Source organism: Oryctolagus cuniculus, chromosome 1, assembly GCF_964237555.1.
Source record: "Oryctolagus cuniculus chromosome 1, mOryCun1.1, whole genome shotgun sequence".
NCBI classification, from domain to species: domain Eukaryota; kingdom Metazoa; phylum Chordata; class Mammalia; order Lagomorpha; family Leporidae; genus Oryctolagus; species Oryctolagus cuniculus.
This window is the reverse complement of record NC_091432.1, coordinates 30,379,727-30,405,744: the sequence shown is the minus strand read 5'-3', so window position 1 is coordinate 30,405,744 and position 26,018 is coordinate 30,379,727. Positions and strand designations below refer to the sequence as shown.

The 26,018-nt window shown below is 47.9% G+C and overlaps 1 long non-coding RNA gene across 2 annotated transcripts in view; it reads right to left on the bottom strand.

Annotated features, from left to right (window-relative positions):
* LOC103351281 (uncharacterized) overlaps positions 1–25,329 on the bottom strand; it is a 38,494-nt gene extending 13,165 nt beyond the window's left edge. Inside the window, exons 1-3 of one of the 2 annotated variants that reach the window (XR_001794462.3) lie at positions 25,093–25,329; positions 19,194–19,318; positions 15,097–15,187 (exon numbers count right to left, since the gene is read on the bottom strand). This is a non-coding gene — a long non-coding RNA (uncharacterized lncRNA). The remainder of the gene's footprint in view (positions 1–15,096; positions 15,188–19,193; positions 19,319–25,092) is intronic. The other variant, XR_519095.4, reaches the window with a different exon arrangement.
* Between the last annotated feature and the right edge of the window lie 689 nt (positions 25,330–26,018).

The window sequence follows — 26,018 nt, the reverse complement described above, 5'->3', positions numbered from 1 at the left end:
TCAGCTATGGAGAGAAGCCACAGAGGCTGGCACCCTGAGAAGGGAGGATGTGCAGCCCCATCCCAATTCTCAGGGCTATGAACTTTGGGATTGCGCTGGAACCCTCACCCACTGAGATGGAGGAGTAGACCATTTGGGGCGTATGTGTCCAGTTCATGATGAAACCCTAACTCTCTCTCTATATATATATGTGCAGTAAGCCTCTGGAAATCTGTACGAAAAGTGTTGTCTTCACCCTCTGCCATGATTGATCGACCAGAAGCAGCCCACGCTAGTTGAGTTGAACAAAGTGCTTAGAGGAATTAGAAGCAGAATTGAGAGAACGACAGTATGACTTTGGATGACCAGACCTGTCTGATGGACCCATTCTGACCGCCGAAAGAATGGAGAGGTAGAAGAAGCAAGGCTCTAGGAAATCAGAGCAGAGCAGACGAGACCAGAGGCGAGGGACTCAGAATGAAGATGGCTTGTGTCTTGGTTGCCAATCCTACTTCTTTCCCAAGTCCCATTTTGTTCCTCCTCCAAAGGACACTTCAGTGTCTTTATAATAAACTCTCCCCTTTTGATAAAGTGGGCTTGAGTTGGTTTGTTTCTTTGTTAAGACTTTATTAATTTTTGAAGAGCAATTTTAGCTTTGGGAGGAAGGCATAGAAATTTTCTATATATCTCTGCCCTCTATCAGCACAGTCAACATCCCCAACCAAAGAGACACATGTGTTACAATTGATGACCTCCACTGACCCACCAGTATCACCCAGAGCCAATCATTCTTGGAGCTGTGCATTCTCTGGGTATGGACAGATGTACAATGACATGGATCTCCCACTACAGTATCATACAGAGTACTTTCACTGCCCTAAACATCATCTGTGCTCTGCCTACTCATACCTCCCTTCCTCCAGCCCCAGAAGCTACTGATCTTTTCCCGTCTCCACAGTTTCTCTTTTCCCACAATGGCATATAATTGAAATCAGATAGTATGTAAGCTTTTCAGATGGGCAGCTATGCAATGAAGTGTCCTCCGTGTTGAACAGGTTTTTGTTATTGGTAAACATAACCTAACCAATGTGGGAAGACATCTCTTCCCTGTTCCCTTTCTCTAAATCATCCACCTACTCTCCTTTCTTTACTGTGGTATCTGTGGGCTACGTGGAAGGTGGCTCTACAAAGGTGTTTTTATGGATGAGCTAGGTTGCAAGTAAAGCAGATTCTGCAAGATGTGGGTACATCAGTTGAAGGCTTTTCATAGAACAAGGACTGTCCTCTCCTCTGTAGTCAAGAAGGAATTCTGCCAGCAGACTGCCTGTGGGTTCAAACCGCACTCTGCCCTGGCAAGCCAGCCTGCTCACCTTCCCAGCACATTTTGGACTTGGCAAGTCTCCATAATTGTTGGAGTCAACTCCTTAGAAGATAGATACATGGATGGGTGGATGGATGCATGGATACATAGAAACAGAGAGACAGAGATATATAATATAATGTAGAGTATACTAACACCCACACATCATGTTGGTTCTACTCCTCTGGAACAAACTAGTCAGTTAGTCCCTATAGAAGCCAGCCTCTGGCTATCATTATTATTTTTATCCCATCCTTGAATTTATTTGTAATGATTTAAGCATTCATATTAACTGGCAATAGGGAGGTAGTCTGGCAAAATGGAATGAACGTTGGTTCCAATTTGACTAATAAACGGCACTGATCCTTGTGCAAGTCACTTTGCTTCTCTGAACATACTCCTAGATTATAGAAGATTCCCAAGGTCTTTTTTTAAGATTTTACTTATTTATTTGAGAGGTAGAGTTACAGACAGCAAGAGAGAGACAGAAAGGTCCTCCCTCCACTGGTTCACTCCCCAAATGGCTGCAATGGCCAGAGCTGTGCTGATCCGAAGCCAGGAGCCAGGCGCTTCCTCCTGGTCTCCCACACGGGTACATGGGCCCAAGCACTTAGGCCATCTTCCGCTGCTTTCTCAGCCCACAGCAGAGAGCTGGACTGGAAGAGGAGCAACTGGGACTAGAACCAGTGCCCAAATGGGATGCCGGTGCCGCAGGCAGGCAGAGGATTAACCCAGTACACCACGGTGCCAGCCCTAGATTCCTAAGGTCTTTATAGTCTCAAAAATCCACATAATATATTGTAATACCCTAGTGAAGGGTGAGTCACTCCCTTGTTCTATTGGCCTTCACTGTTGCAGCCATTTGGAGAATGAACCAATGGTGAAACATCTCTCTCTATCTCTCTCTCTCTCTCTCTCTCTCTCTCTCTCTCTCTCTCCCCCTCCCCTCCCCATCCCTCCCTTTCTCTCTCTTTCTCTCTCTTAGTATCAGTTGACCTGTCAAATAAATAAATAAATCTTTTAAAAACAACTAAAGGTGTTTCCTTTCTGGCTTTGCTGAGTATGTACAGCGCTTGGCTCCACCATAGCTGGGACAGAGGATCAAGGAGGAGTCCTTCTTGCCTCCATGCCATGAGGGAAGAGCTCCTCCCCCACCCTGCTAGAAGACAAAAAGTTGGGGATAGCTCCAAAGACACCAGTTATTTTTAGCATGTGGCTTGCTGTCCCTAAGGAGCCATCACTATGATAACAAGGCAACCAGAAATATGAGAAATGATTTTTTTTAAAGATAGTTTGAATCCCTCCCTCCCTCCCTCTGATGCTCCATTAAGATCCAGAAAGAAGAGGCAAAAGAGACACCAGGAATCCCCAGTTTATGGGTGAAAGTACTCTTTCTCAGTTGTTGAGAGACTGGATGAGGGTTCAACCAGGAGGTGTGGTGTGGCTGCTGTTTTGTCACCTGACTTATCTGTTATGTTAGAACATTCCAGGAGCTGCAGGTTTCAGAAGAGGAACCCAGCCTAGTCAAATCAATGAGAAGACAGACCAGAGGCAAATGGGAGTGAAAACTGTGCCTCTGCAAGGGGTACAGCTCAGCTCGAAGGCAGTTAGGAAAGCCATCTACCATGTACAGTTCATCGCTGCTTACTCTATTGCCATTGTATTTCACATCAACTGTTTATCCCTTTACTCCTGTCATCCTGTCCATGGCTTTTTAGACCAGATCTATTGTATCTTTGAGCATTATCTGAAAAGGCTACATTAGTTCTAACACTGTTTCTTACTATGTATCTTTGCTTATAATGCATTCCTTAAAACATGGAGTTTTCTTCAGTCATATCCCTACCTCCCTAGCTATTTCTGCCTTAACAGCTCCAAGACAGACTTATGCAAGGGTTTGAGTCACAACTCCCCCAACAGATTCTTCAAATTTGGTTTCCATATGGCCATGAGTAATGGACAACGGGCTAGCTACAGCAATAGACATTTGGAATGTACTGTGTTTAATCCTTACAACAGTGGTGGGAGACAAGTATTATGAGCCCTGTTCTACAGAAGAAATGGATGTGGAGAAAGATGAGTAACTTTCCCACGTCTTCAAAGTACCTAATTTGAAAATCCAGGATTGAAAAGCCCAGGCCTCTTTAACCAAAGTCTGTGCTTTTGTCACCACCGTGCACTGCTCCCTGTGACTGCTCTCAGCTCAACACTGCCCACGCCACACAGCAATGTCTTCTTTCTATGCCGCTGCTGCTGAAAAATGAGAGCATCCATGGAACTCTCTGAGTTTTCTGTCAATTTTCTGCGAATAGATGAACTTCTAGAAGAAGTGCTAACTGAACAAGACTTGCCCATGGAAAAAGGATACTTCATTTATTTATTTATTTTTTATTATTTGACAGGTAGAGTTATAGACAATGAGAGAGAGAGAGAGAGAGAGAGAGAGAGGTCTTCCTTCCACTGGTTCACTCCCCAAATGGCCGCCACGGCTGGCGCTGCGCTGAACCGAAGCCAGGAGCCAGGTGCTTCCTCCCGGTCTCCCATGTGGGTGCAGGGGCCCAAGCACCTGGGCCATCCTCCACTGCACTCCCGGGCCACAGCAGAGAGCTGGACTGGAAGAGGAACAACCGGGACTAGAACCTAGCACCTGTATGGGATGCTGGCACCACAGGCGGAGGATTAACCAAGTGAGCCACGGCACTGGCCCCAATTTCTTTATTTTTTAAAAGATTCATTTATTTATTTAAAAGGCAGAGTGGCAGGGAAAGGGAGAAACACCATGCTTATGCGTGCATGTGCACACACACACACACACACAATCTTACATCCTCTAGTTCATTCCCCAGATGGTCACAACAGCCCGGGCTGGACCAGACCAAGACAAGAAACCAGGAACTCCATCCATGTCTCCCTCATCTGCTGCTGCTTCCCAGTCGCATTAGCAAGAAGCTGGATCTGAAGCAGGGTACCTGGGACTCGAATCAGCACTCCAACATGGGATCTGGGTGTCCTAAGCAGCGGCTTAACCCACTGAGCTCTAATGCCCACCACAGCCCTTCATTTTTTATATCCCATTGCCAGTGGCATCAACAATAGGCATGAACACGGGTCTATGTATATGTGCATTCAACACGGATGCCTCAGGGTTGTCGTTGCAAAGGATGAACTAGAGACAAGTAAAATGTTGGATGTTTAAGTGTCACTTCATATTATATCCAAATGCTGTCCCACCACAACTGTCCATGCTACCGTGTGAAAATGACATAGCCAGAATGTAAATGCAAAACCAACAAGTGCTTTCCAGAATTTTGTCAGCACTTTCAAAACGTCGAATTGTCAGACATTTTACAGCTAGTCCGCAAAGCTGGCTGAAGCCATTTCTATTGTGCATGTAGGTTTCTTGTTAAGCTGATAAGAGTTTGTGCCTTGGGGCCGGTGCTGTTGCATAGTGGGCTAAGCTTCCACCTTTGGTGCTGGCAGCCCATATATTGTATCCCGGCTGTTTCTCTTCCGATCCATCTCTCTGCTGATGGCCTGGGAAAGCAGTAGAAGATGGCCCAAGTGCTTGGGCCCCTGCACCTGTATGGGAGACCTGAAAGAAGCTCCTGGCTCCTGGCTGCAGCCTGGCCCAGCCCCAACTGTTGCAGCCACTTGGGGAGTGAACAAATGGATGGAAGACCTTTCTCTATATTTCTCTATATATCTTTCTCTATATATTTCTCCAAGGCAATTGAGAAATATACAAAGGGATCAGACAGGTCCTAGTAAGTGTTCCAACACTGACCACCTGGATGGAGATTGACCCTGCAGCCTGAATGAATTTCCTATGCTTTCCTCTCTGATTAACACTTTTTTCATGGTCATCACCATGCTGGACGTTTGCAAACCTTTCACTTCAAGGGTCAAGCTTGCCTGCCTTGCCACAACGCCTTTCCCAGTCCACAAAATCTTGAGCAGATAGACTAATATATGAATAGTATACTCAGTAATTGCCATCCAGCCTCACCAATCAGAGAAGCCTCTCTGGTATAAGGGCAGACAAAAAGTCTACAAATGAGATAATATCCTCACTTCAAAGAGTTATGAATTCTTCTACTATCATGTATAAGGAGTCTTCAAAAAATTCATGGGGATGTGTATTATGAAAAAGTTATTCAGGGATTTCCTATTTGTTTTGCACCAAAATAAACCTACCTTTTATTCCATTTTCCACAAACTTCTTTGAAGTCCCCTTGTTTGCTAAAGTTTCCCATGAATGCAACGAAGGCACTGTAAACCTTGAGCATTGCCAAAGGGGCTGATGAAGAGTAGAGCATCTGTGTCCTGTTGCTGCTGTACCAAATGCCCACAAACTTGATGCCACAAAACAAAAAAGAAAAATGACTGTCTTCTATGTCCGGAAGTCGGGACTCGGAAATGGACCCCCTGGCCTGACCTCAAGGCGTCACACAGTTGCATTCCTTGTGGAGGCTCTGGGGGCAAATCTTTTTCTGGAGCTTTCCATCTGCTAGAGGCTCCACACACTCCTTGGCTCCGATCTCTTGCCATCCTAATGCCAGCAATGGTCAATGGAGTCTGTCTCAGTGACTGACTTTTCAGCCTCCCTTGTCCTCATTTAACCACTGTTTTGCTCACATTGGACCCAGCTGGATCACCCAGAATCCTCTCCCTGCCATAAAGTCAGCCTATGAGAAATTTCAGTTCCATTTACGACTGGAACTTCCCTCTGCCATATTCACAAGGTCCAGAAATTAGAATATAGGCATCTTTGGCTGGGGAGTGGTGGTGGCAATTATTCTGCCTACCACAATGAGTGACCGCAGCAAGGGTAGCTTTCAGGGTAGGCATTGTGGTGCACCAGGTTAAGCCTCCACTTGGGATACTCCCATCCCATATTGGAGTGCCAGTCTGAGTCCCAGCTATTCCGTTTCAAATCCAATTTCCTGCTGATACATATCCTGGAAGGCAGAAGATGATGGTTCAAGTGTTTTGGGCCCTGTGATCCACATGGGAGACACAGATGGAGTTAGGAACTCTGTCTTGAGTCCTGGTTGTTGCAGGCATTTGGGGAGTGAACTAGTGGATGGAAGATATTCTCTCTCTCTCTCTCTCTCTCTCTCTCTCTCTCTGTCACTGTGCCTTCCAAGTTAGATGAAAAATAAATATTAAATGAGAAGAAAGAGTAGTTTCACACCACTCAATGAGGGTTAACACTCAGTTCTTGTACCTCTCCTAACAGTCTCCAGGTGCTCTGAAAGCAGGGCAATAAGAAGCTGTATTTTCATGGTATGTTTTGAAGTTGTTCATGGAGGACAGAAGCGGAACCTTGTTGAAAACAAACTGTGTTTTATCTCTCCCTTCACTCTGATAAGAGTGCTGTGCAGGCCGAGTTGACAGACCGCCAGCTTCCCTCTCAATCATGTGGCCACTAACAACGTTGAAACAGGGCTCAGGGCCCTCAGGCTGGGCCCTGCCAACAATGCGGGCCTCACTCAACAAGAGGCAATTGATGTCGGTCTCACAGATGCTGTGCCGTTTCTGATGGTGATGACGGGGAAGACACACCACGTCCCCAGTTTCCATCTGCACGGAGAGGTAGGAGGAGCGATTCAGTAGACGCCCTTGCCAGAAGCCAGAGCAGGTGGATGGATTAAAACACACCAAACTTTGCCTGCTTAGCCATTTTCTGCCTTTATTTGAATGCCACAAGGCTCACTAAAAAAGGAACAAATTGTACTACATAGGTATATGGCCTCATCAGATCCATTTAATGGTACAATGTACAAAGAGTCCCCCCTATGACTACAGTAGGCATTCATTCACTCCCGGCCCCATAAATGAAGGGAGCAAGTGTGGTGTGCCCCATGTGATACTCTTTTGCCGCCCCTGCTCGTCTGAGTGTGTGTGTATGTGTTTGGGGAACACAGTTAAAGGCAAACACACACAAGACATCAGCAGCAGGCCTGGCCATAGGTGACTTGTTTATCATGTCAGCCAGGACGAGTTGACAATGGCTCATTCAAAAGGAGTTTGGGCAACACGTATGCACATGGGAAGACAGTAAGTGCGAGAAGATCAGTCAGGAAACTGCCACGGCTGAGGGATGATGAGAGATTTTATTTGAGCAGAACCAGGAAAAACGAAGAGAAGGAAGCCAACAAGAAGCTTAATGGGAGGGAGAAGTGGAGCCAGCAAATGTGGTACAGCAGGTTAAGCCGCCACTTGTGATACTGGCATCCCCTATCAGAGTGCTGGTTCAAGTCCCGACTGCTCCACTTCTGATGCAGCTCTCTGCTGATGCACCTGGCAAAGCAGCAAATAAAGGCCCAGGGCCGGCGCCACAGCTCAATAGGCTAATCCTCCACCTAGCGGAGCCAGCACACCGGGTTCTAGTCCCGGTCGGGGTGCCGGATTCTGTCCCGGTTGCCCCTCTTCCAGGCCAGCTCTCTGCCGTGGCCAGGGAGTGCAGTGGAGGATGGCCCAAGTGCTTGGGCCCTGCACCCTATGGGAGACCAGGAGAAGCACCTGGTTCCTGCCTTCAGATCAGCGCGGTGCGCCAGCCACAGCGCACCAGCCGTGGCGGCCATTGGAGGGTGAACCAACGGCAAAAGGAAGACCTTTCTCTCTCTCTCACTATCCACTCTGCCTGTCAAAAAAAAAAAAAAAAAAAAAAAAAAAAAAAAAAAGGCCCAGGTTCCTGGATCCCTGCTACCCACATGGAAGACCTGGAAGGAGTTTTTGATTTCTGGCTTCAACCTGTTTCTGCCCCAGTTGTTGCAGCCATTTGGGAATAAAGCAGCAGATGGAAGATCTTTCTGTCTCTCCCCCTCTTTCTCTGTAACTCTGCCTTTCAAATAAGTCAATCCTTCACAAGCCTGTGTCAGCTTATCTATTTACAGGGACAAAAACTGACCTATACATGAACTGGATGGGGACAGAGGTGGATGGGAAAGGAACCCAGATGACACTGAGATTCTAACCCAGGCTGACTCTGTGGCAAATGGTGACACCCTTACCAAGACAGAAAACCCAATACAGGAAGCAGGTTTGGGGAAGCCCTGAGTCCCCACCTCAGCTCTATGAAGCAGGTGTCCAGCCCCAGCTGGCTTCTGTGAACCCTTGCTTCTTCCTCTGGTTGTGATTTTTTCCCCAGGGTACGTACCTAGTGCAGAGCCCAAGGCCCTCGATCATCTGCTTCCTGCCCACTTCTCCAACCCTCTCCTCCTTCCCTCCCATCTCTCTCCCTCCTGCCCTGTACCCATCCACACTGACCTTCCTTCTGGCCCTCAAACCTGGCAGATTGGTTCCCATCACAAGGTCTTTGCCCTGGCTAATCTTCCTGTTTAAAACCTCTCCACCCAAGATTTCTGTAGCAGGCCTTTTTCCTCATTAAGCTCTCTGCCATTGTCATTCCCCACTGAGATCCTTCGAGCTGAAAGAGCCCCTCCTACTAGGAAGTCGCTGACATCACAGCTCCTATTTTATCTTCTTGATGGCTTAGGTGCATCTTAAATTATGTTATTTGTGTTTGCAAATATTGTCTGCCTCTAAGGGTGCTCCTTGAGCACAGGCACTCTTCTTTGTTTACTGCTGTTGTCCCAGCCCCGGGACACTGCCTGGTACATATTGGTACCTAGAAGTACATATTGGAGTGAGCACTTGACCTAGTAGTTGAAACACCACTTGGCACACTCACATCTCATACTGGAGAGCCTAGGTTCCAGTCCTGGTTCTGTTTCTGATTCCAGATTCCTGTTAATGCACACCCTGGGAGACAGCAGATGATGGCTCAAGTGGTTGGGTCCCTGCCACCCTTGTGGGAGACCCAGATTGAGTTCCCAGCCTTTGGCTTCAACCTGGCCCCATTCTGGCTGTTGTAGGCATTTGAGAAGTGAGCCAGTTTATGGGAAATCATATTTTTTAAAAGAAGTTTATGTTAGCTGACTGAAAATGCTTAATCTAGGGCAACCATCTGTCCCATAGATGCTGAGGGGTTTCCAGGCTACAGGACTTTCAGTGCTACCACTGGGGAAGTTCCAAGCAAACCAGGAGAGTTGGTCACCCTAACTCAAACCCAGATCCTCTAACTCTCGGTCCAGTGCTTCTTCCTCTGCCCTGATCTCTGGAATCCCAAAACATCTAGTGTGAAGTGAAAGAACTCACACTTAACAACACTGCCTGACACACGGAGGCAAGCAACAAAGATCAGTTAGGTGAGTGAATGAATGACCTGCCCCCACTAATTGTTGGTTTGAATCCTGTGTCCTGACTGTTGGGCAGCATCGACCCATGGCTCCGACTCGGCATCTCAGCAGCCCGAGTTGGAGCTACAGTTAAAGCCCTGGGCAGTTCAGTGTTCAAGCCTGGCCAGTGGGTTTCAGCTGTTAGCCAAAGGCCTGCTTTGACGGGTCTCAGAAAGGCTCAGAGAGCAGGGCAGAAGGAACACTCCGAGAATCCAGGTACCTGGCTTGGATATGTCAGAATTTTTTCTTCTTGGGGATTTCTTTGCCTTCTCCTTGGAATCTGGTAGTAACCCCTCCAGTCCTGCACAGGGAGAGGGGAAAGGGAGTGAATGTGCCGAGGCAGGCTCAGGATGGCTTCTGCCCAGCTGCAGTGGGGAGCTACAAGAGGGAGAAAAGGGCAGTGGGCGCGCCCCAGCGGAGGTGAGACAAGACTGGGGCTTAACTGGGGAGGGGCAGTGGCACAACTGATTGCTCTGGTAATCAGGTTCTGGGCCAAGAACCAAGGGGCAGAACCTGCCTGTGTAGTACACAGAAATAATGTTCGAGGTATCAGGGTTTCCATAGCTAGAGAGAGAGAGAGAGAGAGAGAGAGAGAGAGACGGAGAGAGAGCAGCTTTACTCCCCATATGACCTGCAGTTTGAATCCTGGCTCTGCCAAATAATATTTGTGTGTGTTCCCATGAACTTTCTTCATCTATAAATTAGGATTGCTAGGAGAATTGGAGAGTATGGATTTGAAACACTTGTCACATGGTATGTTCTAGTGAAGAGTGGGTGTCATTATCATTACACTACAAGCTCATGACCAAGGTAAAGTTGCTTGAGCCAAGGGTGGTAGGTCGTTCTGTCCCTGGATAATGGAGAATTATTAGCCCAGCCATGTCTTATGACCTGGCTTTGGCATCCTCATGGTTGGGAGTAATGAAGCTGCTAGTTTGGGCTGCTCTCAACAGCGACTGAGCAAACTCCCCCCCTCCCAGGACTAACTCCTTCCATTTAGATTTAATAGATTGGGCTTTAACAAGGTTGTTATTATATTTCAACAAAACCCTGGCTGGCCAGGATGAAATGTTTACTGCAAATTAGGAGCAAGAAAAGCTGTCTCGGCTACCTCTCTGGTCTATCTCAAGCACAGCTCTGAATAATTAATTTGTCATTTCACTACTACACAATTGCTGGCCTATTAAGCCAAGAATCCTGTATTTATTATATGCTAACTTAGTGGCAAACAAACAAAACCCGAGTCAATAGTTGTCTTGCCAGTTATTAAAAGCTCCTCTCCCTGAGGATTTATGTGGGAGGCAGTGCACGTGGGGAGGGCAGTGGGATTTAGGAGCAGCCAGTGGAGGTAGGGGGATGCTAAGGAGCACGTAGGACACTCTTCAAAGCCCAGGCTGCTCAGGAGGGAGGGGACCACCATGAGAGTCTGGGGTAGGTGCCAACGGAACCACCTGGATTCCTCTGCAACATCACACCAGACCTGAAGCAGCTAACCAGAACACATTCGGTTTTGTTTGGAAACTCCTTATTGCCCCAAGATAGGGCTTAGAGGCAGGAAAGATACATGGAAAGTGGTGGGGATCCCAATGTTAGGACTTTTCCCACCAAGAATAATGGAGCATCGATCAAAAAAAAAAATGGAGAATTGAAGATTACAGCCTGTGTTGTACCTGATTACACGCTACGGACATTAACAGTAAGGGCTTTGAAAAGGAAGCAATTAGGATGCTATTGACTGCACATAAAAGAAACCCCAACTCCAAACAGTTTACACATTAGGGAAATTAATTCTCACCCACCAGGAAATTCAGAAGCAATATAAGTTTCTCAGCTGGGATTAGATTTGGTTGCATACAAGAGAAAACACACAGTAAGAGTTGCTTCTGTTTCTCTCACATCACTGGTAGGGCAGCTCCACAGTCATCAAGGCCCTGCAGTTTCTGCCCTGCCATCCCTAGCACTCTTCCTCCCATGAGTTAGCTTCATGGTCCCATAACGACTGCTGCAGCTCTAGACTTCCTGCCCACATTCCAGGAAGTAGGAAGCTAGGAGGGGCAAGGCAAAGAGCCACTTAACATTCAATTGGCTGTCCCTGTGATGAGGGAGTTTGGAAATGTGATTTTGTATCTGGGTACCTTGCTATACTCATCAATATAGATTCTGTGTTACTAAGGAAGAAAGAGGATGCACACTGGAAAGGCAACTAGCAGTTTCGGCTGCTGGAGGTCTCTAGAATGGATTATTTAGAAACTCAACCCCACCATCAAAAAAAAAAAAAAGCAGATTCTCCCCATCTCTGCAAGGGTTGTCTTGGGTATGAGCCTCATCTTTAGATCTGGGAGTAAAGTGGGCAACGGCTCCAAATGCCCCAGGCAGATGTGACAACATCCAACGGAAGATGAACAAAACTACTGGCATGGCATGTCCCCTGAGAAGTGAGAAAGCTTCATTCAGGATCCCATCAGCAGGCTCCCAGTGGTCAGCATCAGGGGAGGGGACAAAACAGCCTCCTCTCCCCTGGAGATGAGGGTGAGCTCCTAGGACCTCCAATTCCCTGCAGCACATGGCTGCATGGGGAGCCACGCTGAAGCTCCATCAGGAAGGTAGAAGGCTGGGAGGGATTGGTGCAGGATGCAAAGACCAACTCCATCCTACTCTCAGAACTTGGGCCATGGACTTCGTCCCCCCAAGCTGGGCTTTCCTTAGACTGTTATGAGACTGGAATGAGATAACCTCTGCCATGTGTGTATGCAATTTTACAGTTCTGTATGAATGAGGCTCTCCCAAAAGTTCATGGAAAATGCATACTATGAGAAACTATGGATTTGAATTTTTGCATTAAAATAAACTCATTTTTGCTTCCATTGTTTCCATGAACTTCATGTGATCTACTCCAGCTCTTGTGACACAAGTAAGGCTGGCAGGTCTCTGTTGCTCAAATACAAGGGAAGCTGCTTGAACACCAGTGGGCATACTCTTGAGACTTGCCTTCTTGGGGCTCATGAAGCCTGAAAAGGAGTTACCATGGCGCCACTGCGAAGCAGAGACAAGGCCTGCATCCCTTGGTCTTCCATTTCCCCTGCTGCGCTTGCTCCTTGCTACTTTGGAACAATGCAAAGTAGAAATCCATACCACGGCTGGCTGGCGGTGATCAGGATCCTCTCTGTGTGATGCACTCCCGCTGTGCTGCAGGAGGGAACTTGTTCTACACCCCCACAGGATGCCATGGCCCTCCCCATGCTGGTTGGTGCCACTGCTTGGTCATGCCACACCGCCTCAGGAAGGGAGACTCTCCCCAGCTCAGGAACCACTCCCCCACACCTTCACGGTCAAGCCAATCCCCTTGTCTGCACCCCAGGATTCATGCCCAGTTTTCTCATGCACCCCATAATCCTTCCCCTTCCATCCTCGGCCTCACAGGTACTATTCTAAAACAGACCAGGCGTCTCCCCTGCTGGGAAGAGCTCACACTCACTGCCCTGATTCTCATTTTGGGAAATCCTTCCCTCCTACTTTTTCATCCTTCAACACCAGCTATTCCTGCTTCATTGTCCTGCTGGAGCCTAAAACCCCTTCTTCCCTACCCTCACCGTGCAGCTGCCATATGAATGGGGGAAGTGTGGGTCCAGCACAGGGCCACGACCCCTAGAATGTGATTGGTTCAGGTAACCTAAGCCAATCTGCCATTCTGCATTCTCTAATCAAAAGAACTTAGTCAAAAATGGACAGGAGACTCAATTCAAATCAGTGTGACTTGAGGGGAGATTTTTCAAGGAACTTCTGGGGGTAGGGAAGATTTCTATTTCTCCTTATAAATAATGGAGAGGTGAAGTCTGGAACTCCTACAGCCATTTTGCCACCATGAGGAAATCAGGCTGATACATAGAGTAGGAACAGAAAGCTTAAAAGAAACCACCATTTGATGATATTCGTAAGCCCCAGAATCAAGCCAGCCCAGAATGCCTTCCAGGTATATGGGCCATAAATCCATCTCCTTTATTGTTGAAGCCATTTGCAAGTGAGTTTCTCATAGACAGAACATACAGTGATCTAAATGATCCAGAAAGGCATCCAGACCTTAGAAAGACCTTGAGTCTCCCTGACTGGCAGTAAGAACCACTGGTCGGGGGGGAATATAGGAAATATGGACCTATGCTCAGGATTCAGACTTTTAAAGGAATTCAGCCTACACCTGAAAGCAAGGAGCATTAAATGAAGGGGCTCACTCATTAGCCCATCCATCACTCACTCACCCATGCACTGGGAATTAGAATTCTAGGTGCCTCTACAGCTCGGCACCAGCACCCAGCCTCCATCCCCATGCACGCCTTAAACCAACTCAGGCATTACCCCCAGGCTGCTGATTTTAATGAGGCTTCACTTCCTCTCCCTTCCTTTTCACCTTCAAGTTCAGGCCCTTCCTCCCTCAATTCCTGGCCCATCGGGGCAGCTTCTGGAAGGTCACCTCTCCATTCTTCCTTCTGACAATCTTGTGCCATGAAGCATGAGTCATTTATTCTGACACATGAATCATTCATTCTGTAGCATTCTCTCGATCATTCCAATCTGCTCAACACTACGTGCTGAGTATGATGAATTTAAACTCTAAGAACATAGAAAATCCCTTCTGTAAATTTCTTGGCCACAAGGTAACCCACTATTCACGGTTGGGTATGCATCCTCAGAGCTTCTTTCTAGGTACACATCTATTTGGTACTTTTCTTTGTCAACAATGTGCCATACAGCTTTATAAAAATTACTATACTACAAGCGAGGGATTGCCCTGAAATCACATTAAGAAAACCATGCCTGCATGATGCCTTAGGGCTACATTCACTCAAAATAATGGAAATTTAAATTCCCATTACCCCACAGGGGGAGTATTCTGAAGCCCACATCTCCAATTTTTGATGCTATTGCATATCTATTGTTTCATTCTCCACTGCTTTAATTAGTGCACAGTATTGTCTGAAGCGGTGTCATTTTTATTGCAGCTATGGCCAGAGGCAGTTAACACAAAATCCACAATATTTTTAATTTCAATGTAATGATTCAGTCTAATGATTCCATTTCAGCTACCTTGGGGGGTACAAACTCCCAGCACCAGAAATTGCAAACAAGTGGGGCCAGAGCTGTGGCATAGGGTGAAGCTTCCACCTGCAGTGCCAGCATCCCCTGTGGGCCCTGGTTCAAGTCCTGGCTACTCAATTTGCCACCCAGCTCCCTACTAATGTACCTAGGAAAGGAGCAGAAGATAGCCCAAGTGCCTGGGTCCCTGCACCCACAAGGGAGACCCAGAAGCAGCTCTTGGCTCCTCGCTTTGGCCTGGCCCAGTCCCAGCCATTGCAGCCATTTGGGAAGTGAGGATGGAAGACCTCTCTCTCTCTCTCTCTCTCTCTCTCTGCCTCTCTCTCTGTAACTCTGCCTTTCAAATAAATAAAATAAATCTTTTTTAAAAAAAAAAGTTGCAAACAAGAAAAATTGGTCCAGGGTTATCTTAGAAAGAACACTCACCAGAGGGTCTATGGCTGGGTGCAGACTTCTGAGGGTTCATGGCACCATGTGCTCTCAACCATGTGCAGAAGGGTAGAACCAAAAGCTTGGCCTAAGGGTGAATAATTGGCACAGTGGTTAAGATGCTGCTGGAGACACCTGCATCTAGGAGAGCCTGGGTCCCAGGCCCAGCTCCAGTTGCAACCCAGATTCCTGCTAATGTGCACCCTGGGAGACAGCAGGTGATGGTCAAGTACTCAGATCCCTGCCACCCATGTGGGAGACCCCGATTGAGTTCCCAACTCCTGGCTTAGGCTTGCCCCAATGAAAGATATTTTTCTCCCTCTCTTTCTCTTTCTCTCTCTAAGTAAAATTGAAAAAAAAAAATCTTGACTTACAATGGTGCTATTACTATGCCAGCTTCTGGAGCAAATAGTGTCTCATAATTTCCAATCTGTTGCAACCAGGCACCACAGTGACATTCCAGGACTGCTCCCAGAGCAGCCAGTGATATGTAGCAGAACTACTAAATCTTGAGTCTGAGCTGAGTTTTCCACATGGGGGAGGGGTTTGGACCAGGTGACCTGGAGACACGGGAGCAGGCTGGAATCTGGTTCTACCATTTCAGAGCTGTGCCAGCTTGAGCCAACTTACTTAAACTCTCTGAGCCTTGGAGCTGATTAAACCCACCAAAAGGGGTTTGTGAGGATACGACTTGAACTGCCTGGCAGGCAAGAAGACTTAGTAAATGGCATCTGTTATTAGTCTAGCCCTGGTCATTAAGAGATTGGCCACTGCCTTTCAATAAATACTTCTGATCATCTTACCCAGCAACCCCGTCCTCCCAGCAGCTCCCCCGAAAAACAAAACAAATCACAAAGGAGTGGGTGGCCAAGGAGAGGATTTATTGAGTCTGGAAAGGATGTTTATGGAAGGACAGGAGGGGCGGTAGCCGAGCAAGTCCTCTGTGGGGTGACGTTGCCAAGAGGCATTACTGAGACCTCAAAGCATCCCCAGCCCCTCCCAGGCTGGCCAAGCTCCCTGCTTCTCACTCTTTCCTCAACCTCCTGGGCCCTGGCTGGGCTTCGCTTTCCTGGGAAACACAGATGGTCAGCCCAGAAAATGCAGTCTGGATTTGAGGCACGCCTTGGATGCGCTCTAAGTTACTCTGCCCTGGCAACGAAAATCAATCTCTCTCTCTCTCTCTCTCTCTCTCTCTCTCTCTCTCTGTACCCTGCCCACTCCCTGCCTTCCAGCCACTATAAAATGACTTCCAGTGATAGGAAAAGCAGAAGATGCCCTATTACATTTCTTGACCCTAACACAGGTCTCAAACTCCCTTCCTAATCAGAGAGGCACCACTCAAGAAACATATGGAAATAAAAAATACAAGCACTGCTACTGTTGTTGGGTCTGTTTGCCACCACAATTCTCATTAATGCAGGCCCAAGGCAGGTGTATCATTCCGTAGTGTATCACCACACACGTGAATGACAAATCACACAGCTTACTTTTGGCTTTTATTGGCTCCTTATAAAAGATACACAAAACATATTTTTGCTGAGATTTTGCAATACAATTCTATTTGTTTTATTCATGGCTAGGGTTTTTAGTATTTTATTTTATTTATTTTCAAGGGAGAGAGAGAGAGAGGAATATCTTCTATTTGCTGGTTGGCTCCCCAAATGCCCACAGGAGCCAGGAGCCAGAAACTCCATCTGGGCTCCTACATGGGTTGCAGGGACCCAAGTACTTGAACTGTCACTGCTGCCTTCCAGGGTGTACACTGTCAGGAAGCTGGATCAGAAGCTGGGTGGGGCCCCATCCCAAGTACTCTGATATGGATGCAGGTGTCCCAAGCGCAGCTTCACCTGCTGCACCACAACACCTACCCCTCATTATTATTTTAAAAGGAATCCAAGGTATACTTTTTAAAAATCAAACACCACAGAATGCTGGGATGGATGTGTACAGGGTGATGGCTCAGCACAGAACCGAAGCACTCCTGCCTTATCTGCCCTGGCACTTGGCAGAGGTGGATGGGGGGGTGCTGGAAACTTTGACCCAGAAATGGACCGAGCAGATCCCCATTTTCCATACCATAAAAGCTTGAATGGAAGGTGACTGTGGGATCTCAGAGCCTCACCCTCGACAGCACCCTCTGGCCTACCAAACCAGGTTACCCACATTGGATGCTTGATCACACCCACTTCCCAGTTCTTCCGGGGATGCCATTCCTTGCCACCAGTGGGTCCTCGACTGATCCCAGTGTACTGAGACCAAACTTTACACCCTCACACCGACAGATCCACAAACTGTCACACTCTTTAATTCCCCATGCATCTGTGGGATCTTACCTTTTAACTTGAGCTGCCCTACACATCCACGCATATTTACATACAATCCCCACCACGCGATGGAGGATGAAAAAAATACATAGAAAAGTAAAACTGCCTCCCACTCACAAGTGCCCTTTTAAGAAGTAACACTATTAACAGCTTAGAATGTAACCTCTGAGTCCTTTTTTCTATGCATCTGGGTGTGTGGCTTTTACTATGGAAGGTTTACTGAAACCATCATATGCCAGGAACTGTATTAAAATGTTTCACCTGCTGTATTTTACCTAAGCTCATAATCCCACTGAATTTTCACAGTTTTCACTGTGAGGTGAGCATTAATATCCCATTTTAGAAATGCAAGAACCAAGGTAGGAAGACTTCCATAGCGTGGAGCTCTTCTCACTGATTCCGAACAGCCAAGTAGACCTGTCATCACCCCTAACCTAGCGGGGGTCTCAGCGGGGAAAGTGACCGTCTCAGCATGGGGGAGTCACGTGCTACACTTTGCTTTGCTGGCCTGGATTTGCCCCCCCTTGAGCAAGCGCATCATGTGCAGGCCAGGTACACCAGAGGAAGCCTTTTTTTTGTCACCATTTCTTCTTACCCATCTCCCAGTCATTGTATGATCTTCCCCGCGTCATCCCCCAAAATAACTCACTCAGAAAGTGAGTGGCTAATCAGCAGTTACCTCCTCCTTCCCTCTCTCACTCCCTTTGATTAATTTCTCTGCTTGTTAACCAACAGAAACAAGCAGGCAAAGAAAAGACTCCAAAATAATTTTTCCCCTAACCCTTCCCTCTCCTTGTAGTTTCCCTTCTGCTTGCTATCATACGTCTAATGAGAGAGGTAGAAAGTTTGAGCAAGGGAAGAGCAGCTATGGTTTGGATGTGGCTTGAGTGTCTCCCCCAAGGATTCATTGTAAGGTATTAAGAAGGTGGAAATTTGAGGCCGGCGTTGTGGCGTAGTGGGTAAAGCCACTGCCTGCAACCCCAGCATCCTATATAGCGACCAGTTCAAGTCCTGGCTGCTCCACTTCCAATCCAGCTCCCTGCTAATTAGCCTGGGAAAGCAGTGGAAGATGGTTCAAGTCATTGAGCCCCTGCACTCATGTGGGAGCCCCAGATGAAGCTCCAGGCTCCTGGCTTCAGCCTGGCCCAGCCCTGGCTGCTGTGGCTATTTGGGGAGTGAACCTGTAGATAGAAGATCTCTCTCTCTCTCTCTCTCTCTCTCTCTCTCTCTCTCTCTCTCTCTCCTCTCTTCCTGTAACTCTACCTTTCAAGTAAATAAATAAATCTTAAAAAAGAAAGAGAGAGGGAGAGCACCCAGAAGACAGAGACACGTACACGTGTGCGGATGCTCCCTCCCTCTCACCGCGTGAGGTCCTGCACCACCAGGGGACCCTGCCAGCAGAAGAGCTGTCATCAGATGCAGGTCTTAGACCAAGGACTTCCAAAACTGTGAGCCAATTTTGTTAACTTATCCCATCAAAACATTTAAAAAGGGGCCACCACTGTGGCACAGTGGGTTAGGCCACTGACTGTGATACTAGCTCCCATGTCAGAGAGCTGGCTTGGGTCCGGGCTGCTCCACTTCTGATCCAGCTCTCTGCTAAAGTGCCTGCAAAAAGCAGCACAGGATGGCCCAAGTGCTTGGGTCCCTGCCTCCCACATGGGATACCCAAACGGAGTTCCAGGCTCCTGGCTTCGGCTTGGACCTGGCCATTGTAGCCATTTGGGGAATGAAACAGATCTTTAAAAATAATAATAATTAAAAACTTACCCACTCTTTTTGGCTTGTGCTACTGGCAACAGAAACCAAACTGATACATGAGCTTTGACATATTCCAGCTTTGTAGCAACCCTGGGTTCACTTCTTCCAGCCGCATTCCAGAGCTGTAGAGGATACTGTAACCAAGATAGTGACAGGGTTTGCACACATGAATAGCACTGAACAGAGGAGATGCCAGATGAAACTTCCAAGGTGGAGGTCAGGTAAAGTGTGCTCAAGTTCCAGGACTGTCAAGTTGCTCTTTATGCAATGCTCTGAAGTCTGTCTTTCTCCTTCACCAAATAGCAACAGTAACCAAGCCCATCTCCCCACACCTCCCTTGTGAAAAGTCATAGATATGTGAAAGTGAATGGTAACACTGCAAGGAGCAACCCAAATATTCCACCATCATTATTCCTCCCCCTTTGTCCTGCTATTCCGGAGGCCCACACTCTCCCTAAAATTCACCCATTGTTTAAAGCCAGGAAGCAAGAAATAGCCTCTGAGGTCCCTTTCATTTTTTTTTTTATCCCCCCTGGGGTGAAAGAATTAAAAAGGAACCAGAGGTATGCAGGAGTGAACCTCAGTGGGTGTGGTACACCACCAACACACTGTCTCCCAGGAGACACCTTCCCTGTGGCAACCTGGAGTTGGGGTGGGGGGCAAAACAGAGGAGAAATGCCAGCAGGTGTCAAGAACACTGACATCTTTACGCAGGCTGTCTGGACCTAAGACAGAGACAGTGCCATCGCCAGGACTATCAGGCTAGCCCTCTTCTTTCCTAACCTCTCTGGTCCCTCCTTCCTCCCTATATTGACCCCATGGAGCCTGCCATACTGCAAATTACCTCCCTGTAAGTGAGCCGGGGTTCAATCACTCAGCAGAGATGAGGAGAGACGCAGGTAGTACTGGGTTCAAGCACACATGGAAAAAGACAACGTGCTAGCACCAAGGAGAGGCACAATTCCGTTGTAAGGTCCCATTGCTAACTCACCAAGGCGTTCCTCAGCCCTGGAAAGCCCTGCGGCTCAGGTCGGGTACACCTTCTCCAAAACACTTGGGCCCGGAAGTGTTACAGACTTTTTTCAGACTTGGGAATAGTTGCGTATACAGAAAGAGAGATCCACATGTGAAATTCACTTATGTTTCAGACACACCTTATACCCCCAGCCTGCAGGAAGTTTTAGATGAAGTTTGTAGCACATCTGTGTTTTGACTGCAACCATCACATGAGGTGAGGTGTGAAATTTTCCACATGTGGTGTCATCTTAGCTGGCCAAGAGTTTTCAATTTGAGAAGCATCTTGGGTTTCATGTTTCTGGATGAAGGATGCTCCGGTGTCGTGGTTAACCTAGTCTTGTTCTACGGCAGACTGCAGCTGGGGTTCTTCTGATACACAGCAGAAGTCTGGGCCAAGTCTTGCTCTCACAATGCTCCTGCTTTCTCATCAATGAATGGGGGGATAACCACCCACCTCGAGTGGTGGGAGGAGGCCTTGAAGACGAAGGGCATGGCGAGATGTCAGCGCACTCCCTGGCGTGTAGAAGGCACGCAGGCAATGCTCAGGGGTGCCCACCATCTCGTCTTTCAGAGACTCCCCAATATGCTCCCTAGAGAAGCCTCAAGCTGAAGTAGAGGCTGATCCTGGGAGGCCTGCATGGGAGCAGCCCAACTTTACAGCATGCAAAAGAGGACGCAAGAGAAAAGAAAGAGAGGAGCCAGACAGGTGAAGGCCTTGCACAGGGAGGAGCGTCCCCTTCGGGGAGTCCTCCAGATTTTCCATAAAGGCAGTAAACTCACGATATCTGCAGGGGTCCAGCAGCCTTCTTGTGAGAATTGCCACAGTGACTTCTGGGGCGGAGGGTAACCCTCAAAACCCCTGCGGGATAAACCAAGTCAAGGTGGTCTGCTGAGCGTTTCAGGACAGGCACTGACACCCAGCCGGAACGTGCCTTATCTCACTCCTGAGATGTTTGTCTTCCTTGAGAAAAGTCCAGGTACATTCCGGCTGGCCAAAGGCCACCTTGTCTGGCTTAATATACGTGAACCCCTTTGCTCCTGCCTTGAGACACGGGGACCCTCTCATCTTGCGGCCATCCAGGACACACTTCCGTCTGAAAATCTCTCATTACTGTGTAATCTTGGATTTGTCTGCCTTTTCCTTTGGTTTCTCTGCACCTTCCGCCTTTGGCAACCAGTTCTCAATACTGCATTTCTCCCAAATCCTATCTGTGGGTCAAGAGGGGACAGCTAAGGCATGGAACTTTGCACCCATGTTATTGGGTGTTGGAACTCAAAGTGGACACAGAGACACAGGCACGAAGGACAAAGCTCCAGGGACTCTCAGATGTCAGGGGAAGGTCTTTGGAACCTCTCAGGCCATTGAAGAGGAGTTTGGGTCAAGTGCAACTGGATCTCAAAGCAGCAGGCATGCTTCACCTAACAGCATAATGTTTGCACCCTGACTGTCATCACTAGCTAATGTTGTCTGTCTCCTGTGGAGTGCAGAAAACTGGTTTTAGGCAATGAAACCTGGAGCCCAGGAAAGAAACACCCAACCAGAGCCACAGTCCTGAAGAATTCACTTCACTTTAATGTAGGAAGCTATGTCTACATTTGCTACTTCCCGGCCAGCAAGCATCCGTAAGGCACCCTTTGCCTTTTCCTGTGAGCGAGCCATTTTTCAGTCCGACAGCACTAGTTTCTCTGAGTCCGGAAGTCCCTCCATCTTCCACTTAGGCTGCTCCCTCTTCTGAGGCCACTCATCTCCACTACACCGCGCCCTCAGTTATGAATTACTTACCTGCTGGCCATCATTTTCATGTAAATGGATTTTAAAAAGCAGCAAAGGAATATATTTTCATTTGGAGTTAAAGCACCCATTTTTTATTTGAGTTGAGCCTGATCTAGGAGAGACGGCAGAAGAATGGCTCGGAGACTAATCTGGTTAATGATTATGATGGAGATCCCGAGAGCCGCCAATATTTCACTCGCAGCCACCTCTATCCCGGCTCCGCTGCCTGCAATCCTTTTTTTTCTCCACAGCCACTTCCATTAACACCCACCGCGTATGATGGAACCATTATGATAATATCTCTGCTCTCAGCTGCCTCGACTGGTCTTGACACATTATCACCCTACGAGCTCAGCCACGTTGCACTGATTCCTATTTATAATAACCCTTGGCAGGAGCCACCAAAATAAAGCCTGCTGCTGATGGGCCACCTTTCATCCGAGGAAATCAGAAAGCTTTCCAAGCTTAATTAAGCCCCGGCATCATCCTGACTGATGACGTGCAAGGCCTGGGGGAGCCAAGAAGGCGCAGAATCACTAATTGTACACTGGATAAAGCTCTGGGCGGCGAAGAACAACAAAATCAACAAAGCAGCAAGAGTCACTGCCTTTAGCGGGAAGTGTTTGTTGAGTGAATTTTTTCGCAGAGGGTTGAGACAATTTTAGGTTACTGCGGAAGGGGCTGTGGTGAGTCTGAATGGGTGACTCTCGGTTTAGGGAATGGACTTGAGATTTGTTTCTATTATCCAAAGAACCCACGCTCAACACCCCCAGTGCTTCTGGGATCACCCACACAAGGGCGCAGACACTGAGCTCTGGGAAGATGCAGCAATCTGCCTGTGGGCACAGGGTTGCTGGGCTCACATGCTGTTCCCTCCCCCTGCCCAAGCATCCTCCCTGCTCCAACGCGCCTCTGCAAACCCCAACTTGCCCTTCACAGTTCTTTACATCCGCTGCCCTGCAGAAGCCTTCCTGCCACCTCCTCTGTGCTCCCCTGTGCTCTCCATTTCCATAATAGCTCTAGGCACTGATATTCACTGCTCACTTACTACATGTTTAAGGTACATCTCGTCCACACGATGAGGCAGGTGCAAGTACCATCTCAATTTTACGGGTGACTTAACATCCCCAGAGAGATTAAGTAACTTCTCCAAGAAGGCACAACTTAGCCCTGCTGCAAAGCACATGTTCCAAAAGGCTAAATCCCAGGGGCCCTAATGCACAGGAGAAATCTGTCCATGTGTCTGCCTCCATCTCTGTTGTAAAGGGATATTACCAATTAGGAACGTTTTGGATGCCAACAACAGAAACCCCAACCCAGAGCTGTTAAACCACCAAGGAAGTCCAGAGGAAGGACAGCTCCATGTTGACTCACTTGGGGGCTCGGCAACATCAGCGAGGACCTTGGTTCCCTCCATCTTTCTGCTCTACCTGCCTTCCTGTAGGGACATAGTTCCCCTGGCCGTTCCCCAGTGACTTTCCCAGTCCAAGGCTTCCCCTCCAGATCTGAACCATGCAGAAGAAGGGCCACATCTTCCTTGTGTCTCTACAATAGGATGGGAATCTTTTCCAGAAACCTCCCCCTGGACTCACTATCAGGTCTCACTGGCCAGACAGACATCCAATGGATGCCAATGGATACACACATACATCCTACATGCCTACACAAGGGGCCTCAAAGACCCAAGGCCTGTTTAGTCCAATCAGGATTTGGCCTCCCTCAAGCATCAGGCACACAGGAGGAAGCTGGAGAGCAGGCGAGAAGTGGGAAGTGAGGGTGGAGGAGGAAGCAACCAGGGCCTGAACCAGGAGTTAAGGGCCAGGGGAAATCTGATGCCCCATCACCTGCTGCCCAGCCCTTTGGCCTTTAGCAGGTGCAGGACAAATGTCACTTGAACTAAATTAGACTAGACAAAAATTCTAGGCTCTAACATCAGTAGATACAGAAACCTTTTTCCAAAGCAGGTCTAAAAGACAGCTACAAGGAATAAAGAAAATCATAGGGCCAGCGCTGTGGTGTAGTGGGTTAACGCCCTGGCCTGAAGCAGCAGCATCCCATATGGGCGCTGGTTCTAATCCTGGCTGTTCCTCTTCCCATCCAGCTCTCTGCTATGGCCTGGGAAAGCAGTGGAAGATGGCTCAAGTCCTTGGGCCCCTGCACTCATGTGGGAGACCCAGAAGAAGCTCCTGGCTCCTGGATTCGGATTGGCACAGCTCTGGCCATTGCGGCCAATTGGGGAGTGAACTAGCAGATGGAAGACCTCTCTCTCTCTCTGCCTCTCTTTCTCTCTGTGTAACTCTGACTTTCAAATAAAATAAATAAATCTTTAAAAAAGAGAGAAATCATCATAAAAATGTTAGTTTCACCATAATTTCAAGGGTTCCTGTCAACCCTGACTTGCTTTCCAGAAACATAATGTGTTCCTAAACGCCAGGCTTGTTTCAACAGACAGGCTAATCACACTCAGAGATTATTATGTTTCCTGATCTCCTGTGAGCTATCCAGGAGAATTCACCTGGAACCAGGAAGACATACACCAATACCTGCCCCGGGCATCCAGGTATATGAGGATGAGATCAATTAAACAATTTTTGGAAGATTCAGATCATGGTCAAACAGAGAAACCAAGGAATAGCAGAAAAATAACACAGCCTACAGGGAGAGAATGTGGGCAGGAGACTATGTCTTAGTTGGCACTGTTAACAGCAAACATCTCTTTCCTACAGTGCTGGAATGCTGGGAAGTCCAAACTGCAGACCCCAGGAGATTGGATGTCGGGTGAGAACATGATTCCAAGGTCACAGTCCCGGACAGCAGTGTTCTGGCTATGTCTTCACACGGCTGGAAGAGGGCTGGAGCGCTCTCGGGGGCCTCTTTCATTAAAGCAGTGATTCCATTCCTGAGGGCTCCACCCACGTGACCTTATTACCTCCGCCAACCCCACTTCTCATCCCATCACCCTGGGCACTCCAGCTCCAACATGTAAATTTTGGGATGTGGGGGTTACAAGCATTCAGTCCACAACCAAGAGACAAATAATGAAACTGTATCACAGAGAGTTAAAAAGCTGCTCAAGGTCAAGCAAACAGAAATGGCCAACTTGGGAGTCATACGTACCCAGTGTCAAAGAATGTCATACACCTCTCTGACATCGCCTTTCTCTCTCTTCCTCTTTGCAGAAGCATCTAGCAGGGCGCGTTGGAGGGTTCTTTGGGATGGACCTCGAACTCAGAAGACCCAGGAAACGTCGGGACAGAGGGCAGCAAGGCAGTGAGAAGAAGCCAGAAGCTGGCTGCTGGCTGCTGGCTGCCGGCTCCCAGCTTTTAACAAGAGCAGCACTGGTGAGCTGGCCCAGCTCCCTGGGAAGGAAACACAAAACAAACGGTCAGAGAAGACACCCATCTGGGGCCTCAAAGGTGCGCTAGGCTGGAACGCAACCTCTACTCCCTGGATTCCATCTCTCAAGACCCAAGCCAGGTCTGGAGCAAGACAGCAACAAGAGGAGGAAGAGGTCCCTATCTGGGCGATAGCCCAGCAAAGCAGGGAGGAAAAGGGAAAACACTAGGTGCAGGAACAGTGAATGCTCGGATGGTCTTTTCAACACTTTAGATACCAGGACCAATCTACTGCAAGATTTGTTACTATCAACTGATTACTAGTAGTCACGAGGTACTAGAGGTGTCCCTGGTACTAATACTCTTGTGACTGCATTTTGCAAGTGAGCCAGCTGAGGAACGGAGAGGATAAGTAACTCACTCAAGTTCCCATTCCTGGAAAGTAGCAAGGCTGGGTGTTAAACCCAGACCATCAGCTTAAGAGTTCATGTTCTCAATCACTGCACTTAGTCATAGCAGCCCCAAAGAACATTCCTAAGGAAATTTAACATGAGTTGAATCTACTTTGATGTAATACAATAAGGACTATACTTAGCATTTCCCCGGTAGTTGATAATTTACACAGGGTTTTACTTCCGTCATTATGAAACTGCAGCCCTTCTTGCTATTTGACTTCAGCTTAGTCACTAGCTAAGCCTCAGTTTTCCC